Source organism: Furipterus horrens, unplaced genomic scaffold (assembly GCF_987537825.1).
Source record: "Furipterus horrens unplaced genomic scaffold, mFurHor1.1.pri manual_scaffold_5, whole genome shotgun sequence".
Classification (NCBI taxonomy): domain Eukaryota; kingdom Metazoa; phylum Chordata; class Mammalia; order Chiroptera; family Furipteridae; genus Furipterus; species Furipterus horrens.
This window is the reverse complement of record NW_028327175.1, coordinates 59,302,813-59,322,436: the sequence shown is the minus strand read 5'-3', so window position 1 is coordinate 59,322,436 and position 19,624 is coordinate 59,302,813.

Genomic DNA, 19,624 nt, shown 5'->3' with positions numbered 1-19,624 from the left:
CAAGCTGAGGTTTCTGAATCCAGCTTTACACTGGCCTTTCAGTTACTGAGGCAATAAATTATAAATTTTTGCTATAGCCAGCTTGGGTTGTATTTTCTGTCATTTGTAACATCAACATTCATCCACTAATCTCCAATCTGTGACGTTGTGAGCTCATGTTAAAATATACCAAGTGGAAGCTTTCTCCTCCTCGACTCTGACATTCAAGTCTCAATCTTTTCTAAACATTCATGAAAGTGCACCACACTAGCTAACTATCTTTCCTATTATCCTGCAATTATTGCCATCATTTGTAATATTCTCCCCTCCACCCGGGAACTGACAATGACTAGTAGGAAAATTTAGGACACTAGGCAAACAAAAGATGTCTTCACAATAGAACAAAGCGGGACAGGAGTGTACCACATTGACTCAGTGATCTGAAAATGTTAATGCCCTTCTGATTGTCACAAGAATCCCTAAAATCATGCTTCTTTAAATTCGCCTGACATTAATTCCTTTCTCTTGTGTTTTTCTGGGGTGCTAGCTCCTTCTTCCCTTTTGAAAACCTATTGGTATTTGCTAACTTCATTTCCTACTTGGATTACTTAGCATATAAACATATTAAATGTCATTCACAAAACAACATTCTTCAATACAATATATTATAACAAGCAAGAAATTCTAAGTCTTTTTTCATCTAGAATATTATCTTCTTCCCATCTTGTCTCTTATTAATAGGTACCTTAGGAAAGGTAGCAAGTATAGTATATTCTGAGCAAATGGGAATAGTCTTCTAAGTTTCAATAATTTTTTTAGAAATACGGAATAGAATAAAATAAATAAAATAAATAAGATCCAGGACCCAACAGATGACAATGTAAAGAAAAACATGAAAATTCAATTAACTTCACTTATTTTGTAGTAATCAACTTTTATACAAAACTTTTTGTCAATTTGAAAGTTAACTTTGTCTTAAGTTTCAGAATAAACAGCTGTACAACATCTGTGAGTAACAGGACAGTGAAAAGACAAAGATTATTAGTGCAGAATTGACCTTTTAGCTTAAGCTGTTTCCTTGTCAATGTTGTGGTAAGCATCTTCCCATGGTATGACCACCAGGTAATTAATACTGAAACTATGATCCTAATGAAGCAAGGTTTTCAAGTTTAGAATTACTTGAATTCTATTACATTTAGGAAAGGGCATTCTAAAACTATAGAATTACTCCTGTGGAACAAGAGAAGTTTTATCATTCATATCATCAATTATTCAGCCTCTAAGAAGTCTTAATTTGTGTTATTTATTCTTGGCCAATACTACAAAAAATTGAGCTTTTCCTTCCTCCATACAAAACAGGATTTAAGTTCACAGCTATTACAAGAAATATAATGTTAAAAGTAGAGAAAATGCTAAATATTTTAAAATGATAAAGGGGACAGTCTCTTATAGTTACTTAAACTATATGGAATGTTTATTAGCTTATTTATTTAAACTTTTTAAGGAAAGTATTTGTATTTTATTCATCTTTAAAACATGCATTGTATACATGGAACAGTATTAAAAAGAAAAAAAAAAGTAAACAATGAAGAGTGAGTTTCCCTCACACCATTCTCCCCAGCCATATGCCTCTCCTACATAGTCAACTGCAGTTATCAAATTCATCTATCTCAAGAGAGAATCTATGCATATATTAAGATGTTATTACCATAGGACAGAGAAGGAAAACTCTGATTCCAAAAAACCTCCGCTGCCTTGCGGCATACCTCTTCAGGGGAAAGGCTAAGGGAGTAAACCCCGACAGAAAATCCGGAGCCGGAGTCCCTAAGGCGGTTTGACGTTCTAGTCAACACCGGCAACTCCTGCGGCGCACCTGAAGCCAAGCTGTATTGACTCCGTCTTTCCCTTGGACCCTTCAGCTGCGAAGAGAGGGGGGGTCTGCTGCATGGGCAACAGCAGACCCTCCATATCACCCTGCCCAGGCTCTGTAGCTTCAGCTTCACTGGAGAGGACACTCCAGCGTCATCGCAAGATGTTGATTCAACACGGGAGGAGACAGATACCGTGTCACTCCCGAGTCGGACTGCACAGCCATTCTCGACGGTGCAGATAGACTCTTAAGAAGCTACACCATCATCTCTCGAGGCTCTGTAGCTTCAGCTTCACTGGAGAGGACACTCCAGTGTCATCGCAAGATGTCGATTCAACACAGGAGGAGACAGATACCGTGTCACTCCCGAGTTGGACTGCACAACCATTCTCGGCGGTGCAGATAGACTCTTAAGAAGCTACACCATCGTCTCTCGAGACGGACGGCTGCCAACGACGACGACGACGACGACAACGACGACAACGATTACCATAGGAGAAAATTTCTGTGACAGACTTTGTTTTTTTCTGTGTACAGACTACAGGAATTAACACATTTTTTTTTCAAGATGGAAGTGGGCAGATAGATTGGTAAATACTAGGCTTCAGTGTAGGCATTCATGATGGGAACACCTTTATGTTCTCAACTACACACCAGCATAATTGAAGATCTCCTCAGTAAAATAATGTCTTCCATTGACTTTCACTACACCTATTGATTCACCCTCTAGGGAAAGGTAGACAAAATTTGGCAACTTGCACTTTCCTAGACCACACAGTGTCAAAGCTATATTAATCAAGACCATTGACCTCTACACTTAGAACACAAGAGTCATCCTGGGATCCCCTTTACATCGTTCTGGGATTCTCTTTCATTCATTCTTGTGTATGATCTCCTTTTTGTTGATTCTCTTTTGTTTTGTTTTTAATCCTCACCTGAGGAAATGTTTATTGATTTTAGAGAGAGAAGAAGGGAGAAAGGAAGGGGGCGGGGGTGGGGGAAGGAGAAACATTGATCAGTTGCCTCCTATATGCACCCAGACCAGAGATCAAACCTGCAACCTAGGTATGTGCCCAGACCAGAAATAGATCCTGCCACCTTTTGGTGTTCGGGACGATGCTTCAACCAACTAACTGAACCACCTGGCCAGGGCTATTTTCCTTTTTCATGATTTACTTGGTGTATTTACTTGTTCTGATGGAGAACATCCTCCAATAATTTCCTAAGAAAGGATGTGCAAACATAAACATTTTAGGTCTTGTATGCTAAAAATTATTGTCATATTAATCTTCCACTTAAATATTTTCACTGGGTATAGAATTTTAGGAGAAAATTATTTTCTTTCATTATTTTTGAAAGCCTGTTCTATTGCTGCTGTTATAAAATCCAAAATCCTTTTGGTTCTGAAGTGTTATAGGTGTTTGCTTATTTGTATTGTTCCCTGCTCCAGAAGGTTCTTCTCTTTGTCCACAAGTTTAATGAAATTTCACAGGATTTTGGGGGGAATGGGGTTTATTTTTGTCCATTTGTGAGCACTGCCAGTCTCCTTCAATCTGACACTAATCCTTCAGACCTGAACATTTTTCTTTTATTGGGTTGGCCAAAAAGTCCATATGGTGTTTTCCATGAAGTAAGACACATTTTTCATTTTCATCAATAACTTTATTGATTTGGATATTTTTAGTATGTTGGCTATCTCCAGCATGGCAGAATGTTGATTGTTCTCAATTAATATCTCATTTTGATCTCTATCAACTTCAACTGGTCTACCCAAGTGTGGAGCATCATCCAGTGAGAAATCTAGCATGAAACTTCACATACCAGTTTTGACACGTTCCATACACTGCATGAGTCTATTTTTGTGTTTCAGTTGCATTTTTACCTTTCTTGAAATAATAAGCCATAAATGGCCAAAAATGTTGCATATTTTCTTTCATCTTCAATATTAAAATGGCTAGGCAAAAATTCACCAATTTTGGTGTTTTGTTTTTAATGCACACTGACATGACAGCTGTCACAAAAAGACAACTAAGCACTCACTACCAGAGTCGTCTTATGGAAAAAACCAAATCAATTGGTTGGCCAACCCAGTATTATTTCATAATGGTTTTGTCCCTTCCATTGTCACTGTTTCTTCGTCCTAAAACTCTTATTACTTGATATTGGCATTCTGGAACTGAATCGTCATTTTATCTTCTTATCTTTTATTCTAATTTCTAATCCTTTGATTTTTGCCCTACTTTCTGAGAACTTAACTCATCATTAAATTTTAATCCTCCAACTTTTTTAAATTTATACTACTGTGTTTTCATTTGCTAAGAATTTAATGGTATCCTATTATTTTTCCATTAATCCAATACCACCTTGGAAAATATTGATTTTTAAAATATTTTTCTGTTCTCTTTATAGTCTCTGTTACCTCTAACTTGCTTTGTTATTCTGGAATTTATCTTCTATATAAAAAGATTTCTTCAGATGTCTAGTAACTCTTGGTTATTTGAAAAAAGTAGGACACTAAAATGGTGATCAAATGTTCAAACTATGTGGCTTTGTATATATGCATATGATTAAGAGACCAAAATGACGATTTGAAATTCTGAGTACATGTGAGAATATGTAGCTTATTAACAGTGGGTGAAATGAGTAAAACTTTTATTAGATAGGCTCAATTTTAGTGCCTTTAGAAAATACTTTAAGGTCGATCAGATTCCCCCAAAAGGCATCTTCAGTTCTGCTATCTAGAAAATGCATATATAACTACAAAGACTTCTGAAATCAAGTGTGGGAAAGGGCCTAGGAGTCTGGACAGTCAGGAATCACATGGTAGTTATCTAATCTGTTTTCACTAAGTATCCTCACCCTCAAACTCACCTCACATCCCCAGTCAAGCACGCAGTTTTACCATCCCAGAGCATAAACAGCAGATTGCAAGAGTTGGGGGAGTCAGCAGCAATAAAGAATGGAATGGATGGATGATGATTCTAGGAATCCGACTACTCCCAGAGCAGGTGTCACCCCATTTATTGGCTCACCCATCACCCATAGTTACTGAGGCGCCTGGTGCTACCATTTCATATATTTTTTAATGTTCTTTGCAAATTTGGCAATTTTTTGGTCTGCTAACTTAGATTTCAGCTGCCATCAGTCTGCTAAGCCAATTACTACTCATTCATCTGCCTTCTGGCTGAAAAACAGCATTGCTATTGTCTCCCCTCCCCTTCCCTCTCCTCCTCTCCCCTCTCCTCCCCTCCTCTCCTCTCCTCTCCTGTCTTTGTAGGCTTACACATACAACTGAAAAAAAGAAAAAAGCCCCTTACAATGAAGTTTTAGGTTGTTTAGGTACACTCAACATTAAAGGTGCATGTATGAAGTTCATATTTTCCCCAATTTTCTTACATATTCCAGGTCACTTTAAATCCTGTCTGTCATAATTCTACAAAACATTTTGGAGTTTCCCATTAAGTGCTATCAACAGTTTATTTTCATTGCCTTCATATTTTTGACTAGCTAATTTTTTAACTCTTTCACGTACATTAGTGTTAATCACGCATTAGGAATCAAAACACCTGAGATCTAGTCCCAAACTGTGTATGCTTAAATTTTCCCATAATAGAAAAGCTTTTATTTTAAAAAAGTCTTCAAAGGCTCCTAACTGCACCTCAAATGCAAACTCCTCACTATGAACTACAAGACCTGGCTTAAAGAGATCCTAGCTGTTCTGTCAAATACCACTCTCCCCTCACTCTCCAGCCACTCTGCCGCTCCAGATCCTCGAATGGGCCAAGCCCTTTCTTCTATGTGCACCAGGGCTGGTTGCTCCACAGGCCTAAGGCACTTCTTTCTCCTTTTTCATGTGACACTTTCTCAAAAGTGTTTCCTTAAATGTCACTTCCTAAGAATGACCTTTCTATTCTCTGTTTATGAAGAAGGTTGTCCTCTGATATACTTCTCTCAGCCTTTTGTTTCTGCCATTGCACTTACCATGATTTGCATTTATTCCATCTCTCTCCTTAGAACAAAAACACCTCCAGGACAATGACGTTGCCCATCTTGGCTAGCTTTGCCTTCCCAGCACCTAGAACAGTCTTTTGAATATAATGTGCCCTTAAAATATTTTTATTTAATAAGAAAATGAGTTAATAAATAATCTCTTCCTCTTAAAGTAATAGGAAGGCAGGGAAAACATGATGCCATAAAGAAAAGCTTATTTACTTTTGTCAGGGCCAAACACAATGGTCTTACTTGGACTTTGATTCCCATTTTATGGATACAAACATGAAGCTCATCAATATTGGTCATTTTTAAGGAAAAGTATCCAAAACTTGGAAAAAAGGCAAAAAATGTGGGTGGTGTGTACTTTTAATACCATACAGGGCACAGACCCATTCAAGAGAAAAAAGACTTAGTGAAGTTACATATAAATTTGGAAATTTTCATCCAATAAAGGCGCAAATGATTATTGTCAGGTATCACCCAGCAGGACATTAACCAATTTTATACCTAACCTAGAAATCTTATCTTAACATTCCTTTATTTTTTTAAAATACTTAGCTTCTCAAAAGCTCTTTGAACCAGTATTAACACCCTACTGGTTCCCTCATTAATTGGTAGAATAAAATCTTTGACATATGCTCATTTTATATTTCTATGAGAGAATGTTTATAAACTTTTGTAAAGAGTGCTTTAACACAATAATATTTTTAAGAAGAGTAGACATGATAAAACAAAGCATCCTGACACACACATAGGACTTTGATTACACAATATGTAGTCATTTCAGTACACTATCAGTTTGGACCAATACTTCCAGGAAAAGTAACATGTCACTTAACACAAATGAAGTATATATTTGATACGATATAAAAAAATCTTTTAAGATATATCTGGATTTCTTGTTTCTATCTTATTTCCAAATATTTAAGCTTGACACTTTCCATGAGACCACATACTCTCATTTGCATGAGTCACCAAGTAAACAAATCACGAAAGCCAATCAAGCTGCTCATATTTGGAATATAAATACTCACCCAGGAAACCACAACAGTGCACAGAAGCTTCAATTCCAGAGCTACATGGGGATCTAAGTAGAGTATGGATTTCAGTAGTGTGCTGTCTCTACCCACTTTGGCAAAGCAAAAATGAGAGATTCACTACACTAAATCCTGTGAGAAAAAATCAGAACCAATAATGTAAGTCAAGATTTGTCCATACAGCTGCTAAAACTGAGTTTGGGAAAGCGATCTCTGTCAGGGAGAAGAAACACTTTTTGCTCCTTTGAAGTATATGGAGCACATGTCTAAATGAACCTACCATTAGAGGGCACCCCGCCATCTTTAAAATAATCAATAAACAATTTCTCAAATTCTTAAAAGAGGTTGTTAGAATTTAAAGATAGATTTTTGCCACCTATAACTCTTAACAAACAAATATAATTTGTACTTCCTCATAGACCTCAAAGACAAAAGTCATTTTTTAAATGCAGGTCTTACTGAAAATAGCTCTTTTTTTAGTCCTAGTCTTTCCTCTGAGATTCAGTATTACAAAAAAAAAAAAAAAAAGATTCAGCCACTTTGTCTCATTCAATTCTAAAAACTTATTGAATATCATCTATTCTTAATTCACTATCTAGTCATCTGCATTTTCTAAATGAATTGTGTGTATTCACGGCACTTGAGAGATATTCATGTAATAAGCCCAGAGGTTTCAACACAGAAGAGACCTACAAACACATGGTTTTTAATCCAAACTGTGTTTCCAAAATAATACTAAAATAATTTTTGCCAAGATTTAAAATTTGAAGATTATGCATTTTAAAAATTGGATTTCAAGAATATTTTTGAAAAATTACCAGACCTGGCAAATCTGAATCCACATTCTTAGATAAACTTAACTAGCTGAAGTTGAGCAGCAGCTATTCTTCAGACAGACAATTTTCTCTCCTGAACCCTGCCAGTGTCTCCTCAGCATAAGGTCAAAAGGAAAGCAAAATATTTCTTGTATTCATGTCATTCAAAGGAGGGAAAACAGGCACGACTGTGTGCCCACACATAAACACACATGTACTCCATATGGGCTGCCTCCTTGCAGTGTCCCAGGAATCTGACTTTATAGGACAAATGCAAAGCATTCCTGGCAGTGCCTACCTGGGGATCCTCCATAGATGCTATGAGGCCTCTAGCTGGACACTGCCAGTGCCCCTGGGGCTGTTGTGACCTGGGGATGTTAACCCCCCGAGTCATCTCTAATAGGAGACAAGTACTGGCCTGAGAATCAGTCTTGGGCTCTACTGTAGTATCTGCCATCTTCCCAGCTGTTTGACTTTGCAGAAGTCAATTCACTTCTCTGGGTCTTGAGTTCCCTCAACTGTTAAAGGGTGGAAAAAAGAACAGCTACAGCATTAAGGTAGTTGTGAGGCACAGGGGAAGAAATTCAGCCTTGTACACCAGATTTGAGGCGCTAGACCTTCAATGTCCACGTGGTCAAGAGACTAAAGAGAGGATTGGACATCCTCGGCCCTCCCATGGGAGGATCATCCTCCAACTGACAGCTGGTTTTATTATATTTCCTCAACCAGTTGCTTGAAGCTATTGTAACATCTCTAGCTATATCATGTGCAAGCCATTCTCTAGGTATTAAGGGTCTAAACTGTTCACCAGAATTCAGACTGATGGACTGGTTGGTTAGCGCCCATCTTCATGCTGAAACAAATGCAGGAGGGCCTATCAGCTGTGCCCTTAGAGAACTCTGCCACATACCAGCTGGACAACTCTAGGCAGTCATTTAATCTTGCAGGTTTCCTTCCTTACCTATAAAAGGAAGTGAGACAACTGACCTTATCTGGCTCTTTTCACCGTGTATTTATTTACCACGTCAACAAATTATGTGTTCTAATTTATCAATTTTTTAAAAATCTTTATCAATTTCTCCATCTGAATTGGTTTATTATAGTATTTTTAACTCATAAATTGAACATTAATTTAGTTCTCATTATTATTTAGGCCCTAAAGCTAAAGCTATGATTTTACTCCAAGTATAGCTTTGGCTATATCTCATAGGTTTTAAGAAGCTGAGTTCTTGCTATTATGATATTATAAAGAGTTTGTTACTGCAGATATTAGTTTTCCTGTAACACAAAAATTATTTAGAATTGGGCCTTCTCTTGTTTCCCAGTAGAACAGAATTATTTTATTATTTTTTGTGTGTTTTAATAAAAAGCATACCCCTGGCTGGTTTGGCTCAGTGGATTGAGCGTCGGCCTGCGAGCTAAGTGTCGCTGGTTCGATCTTCCAGTCAGGGCACATCAGAGAAGGAAAACTCTGACTCCAAAAAACCTCCGCTGCCTTGCGGCATACCTCTTCAGGGGAAAGGCTAAGGGAGTAAACCCCGACAGAAAATCCGGAGCCGGAGTCCCTAAGGCGGTTTGACGTTGTAGTCAACACCGGCAACTCCTGCGGTGCACCTGAAGCCAAGCTGTATTGACTCCGTCTTTCCCTTGGGCCCTTCAGCTGCGAAGAGAGGGGGGGTCTGCTGCATGGGCAACAGCAGACCCTCCATATCACCCTGCCCAGGCTCTGTAGCTTCAGCTTCACTGGAGAGGACACTCCAGCGTCATCGCAAGATGTCGATTCAACACGGGAGGAGACAGATACCGTGTCACTCCCGAGTCGGACTGCACAGCCATTCTCGGCGGTGCAGATAGACTCTTAAGAAGCTACACCATCGTCTCTCGAGACGGACGGCTGCCAACGACGAATAAAAAGCAGCAATGGGGGAAAATTGGGACAACTATAATTGAACAACAACAAAATGAAAAAAAAATAGAGTCTTATTTAATTTTGTTCACAACATTCTATTTTCTGGTGATCATTTTTACTTATTAACTTTAACACAAAACAGAATTGTGTTTTACGAAAAAATTCATCTTTTGTTCTTTGGTCTTACCTGAATTTTGTTAAGGTAAAGAAGTTTCTTTAAAGTGAGCACACTGGTTAAATACATGATGCCCAGTGAATTAGGTAAAATGTTAGATCACTTATGGTCCAGCTAACTAGTTCCTCTTTCCCATTTGCAAGGTACTTACGTGCTTTGCAATCCATTTTCGTAACTGAAGCAAAATACTTTTTTTAGATACTCGATCCTTTCAATTAACAATTTTCAAAGTTTGCAGAGGGCTTCAAAAACTGTATAAAATTCTAACATTAAAATAAAAGACTTAATTTGAAACCCAAATGTCTGAACACCCTCTACGCTCCCTCCAGCTTCTACAATCCTCCACAACTTTAAAAATTGAAAAACCTAAACCTGGATTACAAACATTTCCATCCCAGGAAGCCTGAAGCCAATGGCCTTACAATAGCAATTTATTTCTCCATCTTTTTCATGCACATTGAACGTGTGAAAAACAGATTTAATGTCATCTCAGTAGGCTATAATGTTTTGTCAATAAGTATACTTGCATCTCTAAGGAAAATCACTGAGACTGAGCTTTTCTTGCTGTCCAATTACATAGCGTGGTTAATAAATAAAAAGTATTGTGGTAAAGTCTAAAATCCACTTTTTATAAATCTCTTTAAGGCTTGATAAGATTACAAAAGTATCTCTATCAAGCAGGTCAAAATTTCCAAATGCTAAAATATTCCTCATTGAATCCATTGAACACTGCTAAACACTCCCCAGAAGGCCACCAACTGCAGAGTAAACTCAGTTCAGGCTGGATTTTAACTGATAAAAATGTTCATAACATCTATCAAAATATTTTTAAATTCTCTGTCAAAGTTTGAAAATTTCCCAGTTTAGGGAAAGCCTAGGATTTTATCAATGACAGATCACTGAGATGGGTCTGAGCCATAAATAGCATTTTGCAAGACGTGATTTTTAATTTTGAATAAGATTTGTTAGGTTTATTTAATTCTTCATTACAGAGAAGTGAATGTCAAATAATACATCAACTTTACTCTTTCTTGCTTCCATGAACATGCTTTATAACTATAGCTATGCTTTTCTCAAAGCATTCACTCTAGCTCACATAATTTTTTCCTTTCTTATCGTAAATTTCCACTCTCTTGGGTCTTTCATGGTCATAATCTACCACCTACACATATTCCAAAATTAAATGTTTCTCTTCTTCTCTTTCTCTTACATGATACAGTGTTTTTGTTGTTTTAAATGTAGCCCGAACTCTATACTATGGAGATACAACAGAAATTTGATTAAAATTTCTTATGGCTAATTATAATGAAAAATATAAAACCTTTGGAATCCTCAGTATGTAACAAGTATGAACTAGTCCACAACACCCATGGTGCCAATAACTCAGTGACCATGGTGTTATTTCTTCAAATTAAATTAAATCCTGTTCAAGATGCCATGCACCATGTTGGAAGGATATCCAGTTTTACCTCTCAGGAGGCCCCTAGCACTGGTATGCTCCAAGAATACCAGTGGCTTATGCATTCCAAAAGGTCCCCCAGATTACAGCGTTCCGGGTGCCACTGAGCCTCCGTACCTGGAATCTTGTCCGAACCTGGTCCTTCTCCATCTGCTTGGGCCTGATGCTTCAGGTCAAGGCCTTCATGGCACTGGCCCCTCCTCCTGGCACAAGTCAGCACTGTCTTTCAGAGGAGGGTCACTCTATTGCCTATACCACTTCTCTAGTGCCATCTTCAGCCCACAGAGTCCCTAACCAGCTCCCTCCAGCAACAGAGTTTATTGCCAAGTCCTTCCGTAAGCTTAGTCTCTTCCATCATGCACAAAAGTTTGGAAGAGCTTAATGGAAAGCCATGTTTGGCATGTGGACCCTACCTATGTGCTATGGCTCTCTCTAACATTTATTTATCCTCTGATAACATTCATAAAATTATTACAGTCTTTCATGTGCCAGGCATGCTCTAAGCCCTGGGCACACTGCAATAAACATACCAAAATCAAGACATTAAAATAGAATTTCATCTTGAAATTCTTTTTCCTATGTAAAGAAAAGGTAAATTCTCTTTAGATCGGTGTTTTATCTCCCAACTATACCTTCCACACTGATATGTGAACAGTTACTAAAAATGAATTGTGCATCTTAATACGTTTGAGATTAATGTTAATTCTTCTTTGCTTTCACTACGGCATCAATAATAACTGCCCACTTTTAAATTTTTATATTTCAAACACTTATGGAATTTTATTTCCATTCCCTCAAAATTATCTTTCTCTATCTCCATAGACTGTCTCCAAATATGGAACACTCATACCTTTCTCTAAGAATAAGCCAACATCTTTATTTCTGACCCCATTCGTTCATGTTTCTTTCTTTATTCCTATTAATCTATCTACCTCTTCTCCTCTCCCTCCCTTCTTTCTTCTCTCCAGCATCCCTGTCCCCCTAATGCAGTCATGTTACCTACAAACAATTCTCCATCTTCAGCCTCGCTTCTTCTTCAAGCTTCCACCTCAACTCTATTCTTCCCTTCAATATCAAATTTAAACTTCTCCTCATAGCAACCTAAACTTTTCCTACTCCCTATAAAAAATTCCAAATTCCAACTCTTAAATTTTAACATAAGTTCCAACCAATATTACCCAAAGTGTGTCCTACGCAATACTATGCCCACATTTTGACTAAAGAATTCTGTTGTGAATTATGTTTAAAAAGTAAGTTTGTATAGATAATATATTTTCTTAAATATTCAAAATACTTTAGCATATAACAAACATGAAGGCCTAAAGACAGACTTAACTTTACATTTAATCCATCATTTGTCAAACCTATGATGACAGAACAGTTTTCCCCTGCCAATACTTAATTATATCCTGTAGAACTAGACTCATATTGTCAACTACCCAGACACTTCCATATAGCTACCCCCACAGTTTATAGCAAATTATTTTGACTATAGTAGCTGCAATCCAACATGTTGAGCTCAGGACATTGTCATCTCACTGCTGAGTATCTCCATACAGATGTCCTACCAGTGTTTCTAGCATGTGTAAAAGCAAAACTAAGTGCTACACCTCTCAACACCCCTTTTCCTCTGTCCCCTGCCTCTGCATCCCCACAGCTGAGATGAGTTTAGCATCTCTCTCTTATAAATAATTTTTAATATTATGCCTTGACTTATAACTACATTTATCATCCATTACACTTTGGTCTCCTGAAGAAGAGGCATGATGCTTTACTTATCTTTTCGTCTTCCTCTGCACTAATTCTTTCATTTTAATTGAATTTACTGGGGTGACATTGGTTCACAAAACCATACAGGTTTCAAGTGCACAACTCAATAAAACATCTTCTGCGTACTGCATTGTGCACCCATTGCCCCCAAGCAAAGTCTCTTTCTGCCCCTATTTCCCCTCAAGCCCACCTCCATCAACCGCCACCCCACTTCCCTCTGGCTATCACCACACTGTTGTCTGTGCCTATGTGTTTCTATATATACACACATATATGTGTATGTATATTTATATAAAATACATAATGTATATGCATATATACATTTTATATATGTATATATAAAAACATACAGATAAAACATGCATGTTTTTTGCACCTTATTCAAAATCTTCAATTGATTCTGTTTTATCATTTTCAGAAAGAAACTGTACTACCCAAACTTATAAACATTTATTTTGAAGTCACACTCCCTAGGTTAAATCCAAGCTCAATCTTACCATCTATGTTAGCTTGGGAAGGAGCTTAGTGTCTCTAAAACTCAGTTGTGTCCATTACCTCAGTTTTCCCAAGAAAACGCAAGATTAAATCATCTACCTCAAAGGGTAGTTGTGAGAATTAGATGAAACAATATACATAACACTCTTAGCACATTGCCTAATTTATAGTAACCATACAATAACTGTGTATTATTATTTTAACTCACTAATTCATATCAACGAAACAAAGCTTCCACAAAGACATATCAAGAAGTAAGACACTATGTTGAAATAATTTTTAGCAACTAATACAGAAATTCATTTTAAAGGTCCCTGGTTAGTTGACTTTTTAAGTCATTTACAATTTCCTAATGGCTACTTAATATTGAGTGACTAGCTGTTACACTTTTCTTTAGCAGATCTCTAGTTACTTTATTAACCTTTATATTGGTTTGCTTAACCTCTATGCAATTCTTGTGAGAAATTTAAATTATTTTGTCAATAATATAGTAACACAAGTAAATAATCTTAGTGTAAAGACCAACTTTTAAGATATAACGGAGCAATATGATATCATTGAAATCTTTTACAAAGAATATTTACAGTCATGAGAAAATGTTCAAGAGTAAAAAGTAAGGGAAATACAATGTTATACTATGATAACATTTTTATTTTTAGAAAATTAAAGATAAACACACAAGTATCTGTTTTTTCAAGAAACAGTACATAAGGAAATATATAACATGGCTATATGCATCTTCTGTTACAACAAATTGGAATTAGAGTGCATTATTCCACTCTGAAACTGGATGAGACCACTTGTAAGATTCCAGATAGCTGCAAATTCTTTGCTAATCCTCCCTTGAAGGTGGAATCTAATTCCTCTCCCATTAAATCTGGGCTTTAGTGATTTGCTTGGCCAATAAAATGCAACAGAAATATGATAGATGATATTCTGGGTCTTCTGAAGCTGTGTCATAAGAAATTTTGAGGCTTCTGCCCAGTCCTCTTGGAATGCTTGCCCCAGCAGCAGCTAATTATGATGGAGATGTCTTCTGCCTTGAGACAACCATGCTTTGACAAAGTCCATGCAAGCCACATGGAGGCTACATGGAAAGGCACATGCAATATTCAGACATGACATCACAACCCAGACACCAGCCATGTGTCTGATTAAGCATCAGATGATTTCATCACCAGCCACTCTCTGGCTGCAATTCAATGACAGACCCCAAACAAGAACCCACTAAGCCCTTCATACCCTAGAACTGTAAGAGATCATCATAAATTAATTTCAGCCACTAAGTTTTGGTGTGGTTTAGTTATACAACAAAAAATAACTTGAACATCTCTCTTCATGATCCTTCCATTTTAATATACATTAATTCCCCAAATCAAATATAATGTGTCATTTTAAATCTTATGACATAACTATTCAAAATAATGAAGACTATCATATTATAAAATATCATGAATTTTAAATAATTTATATGATGTAATGTGTTAACCTAAAATAAAATACGTTACCTACAAAAATAAATACTGTATGTCCTCCTTGGAAAAGTGTCCATTCATGTACTTTGAGCATTTTTAATTGGATTGTTTGCCTTCCTTGTCTTGAGTCATATGAGTTCTTTATATATTTTGGAGATCAAACTCTTGGCAAACTCATTGGCAAATATGTTCTCCATACAGTCAGTTCCCTTCTCATTTTGATGATGGTTTCTTTAGCCATGCAGAGCTTTTTAATTTAGTCCCATTTGTTTATTTTTTCCTTTATTTCCCCTGCCCTAGAAGATGTGTCAGCAAAAATATTGCTGCATTGGATATCTAAAATTTTACTGCCTATGTTTTCCTCAAGGACTTTTATGGAGTCATGACTTATATTTAAGTCTTTTATCCATCTTGAGTTGATTGTGGTGTATGGTGTAAGCTGGTGGTTTAGTTTCACATTTTTGCATGTACCAGTCTAGTTCTCCCAACACCATTTATTGAAGAGGCTATTTTTACTCCATTGTATGCTTATGCCCCCTTTGTTAAATACTAATTGACCACAGAGACATGGGTTTATTTCTGGGCCCTCTATTCTGTTCCATCAATATATGTGCCTGTTCTTATACCAGTACCAGACTGTTTTGATTACAGTGGCTTTGTAGTATAGTTTCATATCAGGTATTATGATTCCTCATACTTTGTTTTTCTTTATTAAGATGGCTGAAGCTATTTGGGGTCTTTCTTGACTCCACATAAATTTTTTAAATATTTGTCCTATATCTGTGGCCAATACACATATGAAAAGATGTTCAACATCACTAGCCATCAGAGCGATGCAAATTAAAACCACAATGAGATACCACTTCACATGGGTCAGAATAGTCATCATTAACAAATCAAAAAACAACAAGTGCTGGCGAGGATGTGGAGAAAAGGGAACCCTAGTGCACTGTTGCTGGGAACGCAGACTGGTGCAGCCACTGTGGAAAACAGTATGGAATTTCCTCAAAAAACTAAAAATGGAACTGCCTTTTGACCCAGTGATTCCATTGCTGGGAATATACCCTAAAAATCCCAAAACATCAATTCAGAAGAACTTATGCACCCTTATGCTCATAGCAGTGCAATTTACAATAGCCAAATCCTGGAAACAGCCTAAGTGCCCATCAGTAAAGGAGTGGATCAAAAAACTATGTTACATTTACACAACGGAATACTACGCAGCAGAAAGAAAGAAGGAACTCCTACCTTTTGCAACAGCATGGATGGAACTGGAGAATATTATCCTAACTGAAATAAGCCAGTTGGTGAAAAGACAAGTATCATATGATTGCACCTGTAAGAAGAACCTAATGAACAAAAATAAACTAAGGAGCAAAATAAAACCAGAGGCATGGAAACATGGAACAGATTGACAGCAACCAGAGGGAAGCGGGGAGAGGAATAAGGGTGGAAAGAAGGGGAAAGGACTAGTCAGAGAACATGTGTGAATGACCCATGATCATGGACAACAGAGTGCAGATTGGCTATACGGGTGGGGGGGTGGGCTGGGCAGAGGAGGGCAAAGGGGGAAAAATTGGGACAACTGTAGTAGAATAACAATAATTTTTTTTAATTTTAAAAATAAATTAATACTAAATACACATACATTTCTGTATACAAGTGAGGACACACATAGGAAAGAACTAGAGGAACAGTGGCCAACCTTAGTTAGAGAAGTTCCAGGTGATTTTGCTCTTTATTTGTGCTTTTCTACATTTTCTATATTTTCTACATTGAATATGCTTTTCTTTTGTCATTTCTTAGAATTAACACTCTGAAACTAAGCCCTAAAATTAAAATCATTTAACACTCACCTCCATTCTTACACCTGAATTGTGGCTATAAACCCTCAGGAGTTAATTATAACCTAAAAGTTACAACCTTATAATTAGAATTACATGAATATATATCCAACCCTCTTATAAAAATAGGAAACTTCTGGATCTGTTTAATACCCAGGATTTTTAATGTAACAAAAAGGCAGAAATATCATTAATCAAAAAAGAATAGACAAATATATCTTTGATCATCTTTGTATTTTACCCAAGCAGTTTTCTACCTTATCTTCCAGTTCCCATCAGCTTCTTTGACCTACCAAACATTACTTGAGAACACACAGTCCACTGACCCCAACAGCCTTCTATGAAATCCTCTATACCTAAAACTTACCTTTGAAAAAAATTTACAAGTGAAAAGAAGCCTTTAATAGAATTCATTGTGTGCATCAACTTGATATCTTTCACCCCTTGATTTTACTTCAGAGATCTGGTGTCATAAATTGAAATACATGGAATCTTTTTCTAATAATGCAATGTCATCCTCAGACTTGCTTCATTTATTATTTTGCTTTTAATCAATGTGTCCAGGGTACAGAATACTTTGACTTTCTGTCATGTTCATTGTCCCTTCCTTCAATAAAAATTTAGGCTAATCAATTGGCTTTGAAAAAAAGATATCTATATCATTTTTCTCTTTGTATTTTTTAAAAGGCATGAAAGACAATTCATTTTTGTTTATTCTTTCTTCGAACTTTAAATCTTGACTTGATCCTATTTTAAATCTGGGTTTTCTTTTAAGTTTTGCAAAATCATCTGAGAGGGTTGAGGTTATTAGAAGGTAGTTAGCCTAAGAGTAAAAGGGTTTTCAAAAATTGGCTTACTTGACTTTCTCTTCTATCTTGGACTTGCTTTTCCATTATCAGAGCACAAACCCTCTCACTCTAAATATCTCCCATTTCCCTAACTTGGCCTACCTCCAACAACTCTTTAAATACTTACTTGTGGCTTAGGACAGACTAGAAAGATAACACAAAAAAGTGACTGAAAAGGCAGGTGGTCACTTCCTTCTTCTAGGGTCAATTTCTCATGTGGCTTCCTGATGCCACATTCATGTGGTTTTCCTTCTCACTCATAAGGTACCCTTCAGCCTCCTTTACCAGATCCTTGTCTTCTTACTGACCTCTACAAAATAGAATATTCCCTGTCCTGAACTCTTCTCCATTTATACTCGCTCTCACTGTGATTTCATTCACCTCACTGCTTCAACAGTCTTCCAAAATTACATCTCCAGCCACACTTCTCCCCTAAATTCTAGACTTCTATACCCAACAAACTATCTGATGTCCTCAGGCATACATAATTTTTAACCTAATCTTTATTTTCAGAATATATAACATTTACATGAATCTAAGCTTAAATCTATATAACAAGGTATATAGAGAGAATTCTTGCTTCCACCCACCTATTCCTTTCCTCCCCTTATACGTAAACCATTTTTATTAGCCCTTGATATATGTTCCTAATGTTTCTTTTGCAAACATAACTATACATAGGCAAACAAAAAAATACTGCAACTGTATATCAAGTGATGATATAATTACAGACAAAATAATTATTTCTAGTGACTTTAGAACATAGTATTTTGACTTTCTGCACTTAGAATAAATTCAAGGGACAAATATAGCTACGAAAAAAGCTTACACTTCAATCAGTATTCTTACTGTTAGTGGTAATATCAGTATAATTATGTTCCAATTAAATTTATTGTAGAATATACATTTTGAAACCATATTTTATGTTACAGGATATATATTTTAAAACTTTACATATTGTAGGATAAAGCAAATAATAAGTAATTACATAATAGAAAAGAGAAGTGATAATAAAATCAAAGAAAATAGTAAAGTCTCTATAAGGTTAAATTTAAGTTGAAAATATCAATATCACCTCATGAGTTTTTTCTCTGTAAACATACCTATTTCCTGATTCTGTCCATTAAAATGGCTTAGAAATAATGTAAATCAGTAAGAATAAGCATCACTAGTTTCCAGATTTTTATCTCTAAACACCATTTCCCACTAAAAGGAGCCAAGGCACATTAGGAAAATAACTGAGGTCTGGAAAGGGAAATAAATAAAATGAACCCAAACATATTGTACTAGCCAAGAGGTTATCAAAGATTAATGGGATAATGTCAATGGGACACAAGAACATGAAAGTGTTCTCACAGGCCAAAGACTAAAATTTGTGTGCATCTAAAAGTGTAAGGGCTCCAACTGTCTGAAACGTATTGAATACATATTCCAATGTTCATAAGAATATTAAAATAAACAAGTAGATAAATAAATAAATAAATAAATATCATTAGTCAACACTGAAAGTAACTAGGACATCAACTCCTTCCTCTGAAATTAACATTTAAGGGAGGTAAATTAAATATTTATCCTGTCTATCATGGGTAAACTCTTTTTCCAGGTAACCAAATAGCCTCATTGATAAGGAAAAAGTTGTTTGTTAAAGAATACCAGCTAATGTGCCAAGGATGACAGTTAGAAAAGCATCTGTTTACACCTCCCAATAAATTGAATTTTAAAATAATCATTCATGGATGAAATAACTAGAAATCAACTCAAAATGGATTACAGACTTCAGCGTAAGACCTGAAACCAAAAGTCTTAAGAAGAAGGAAAAAAAAACATAGGGAGTAAGTAACTTGACATAAATCTTGGCAATTAATGTTTTTAGATTTGACTCCAAAAGCAAAGGCAATAAGAGGAAAAATAAGCAAGCAGGATTACATCAAACTAAAAAGCTTCTGCACAGCAAA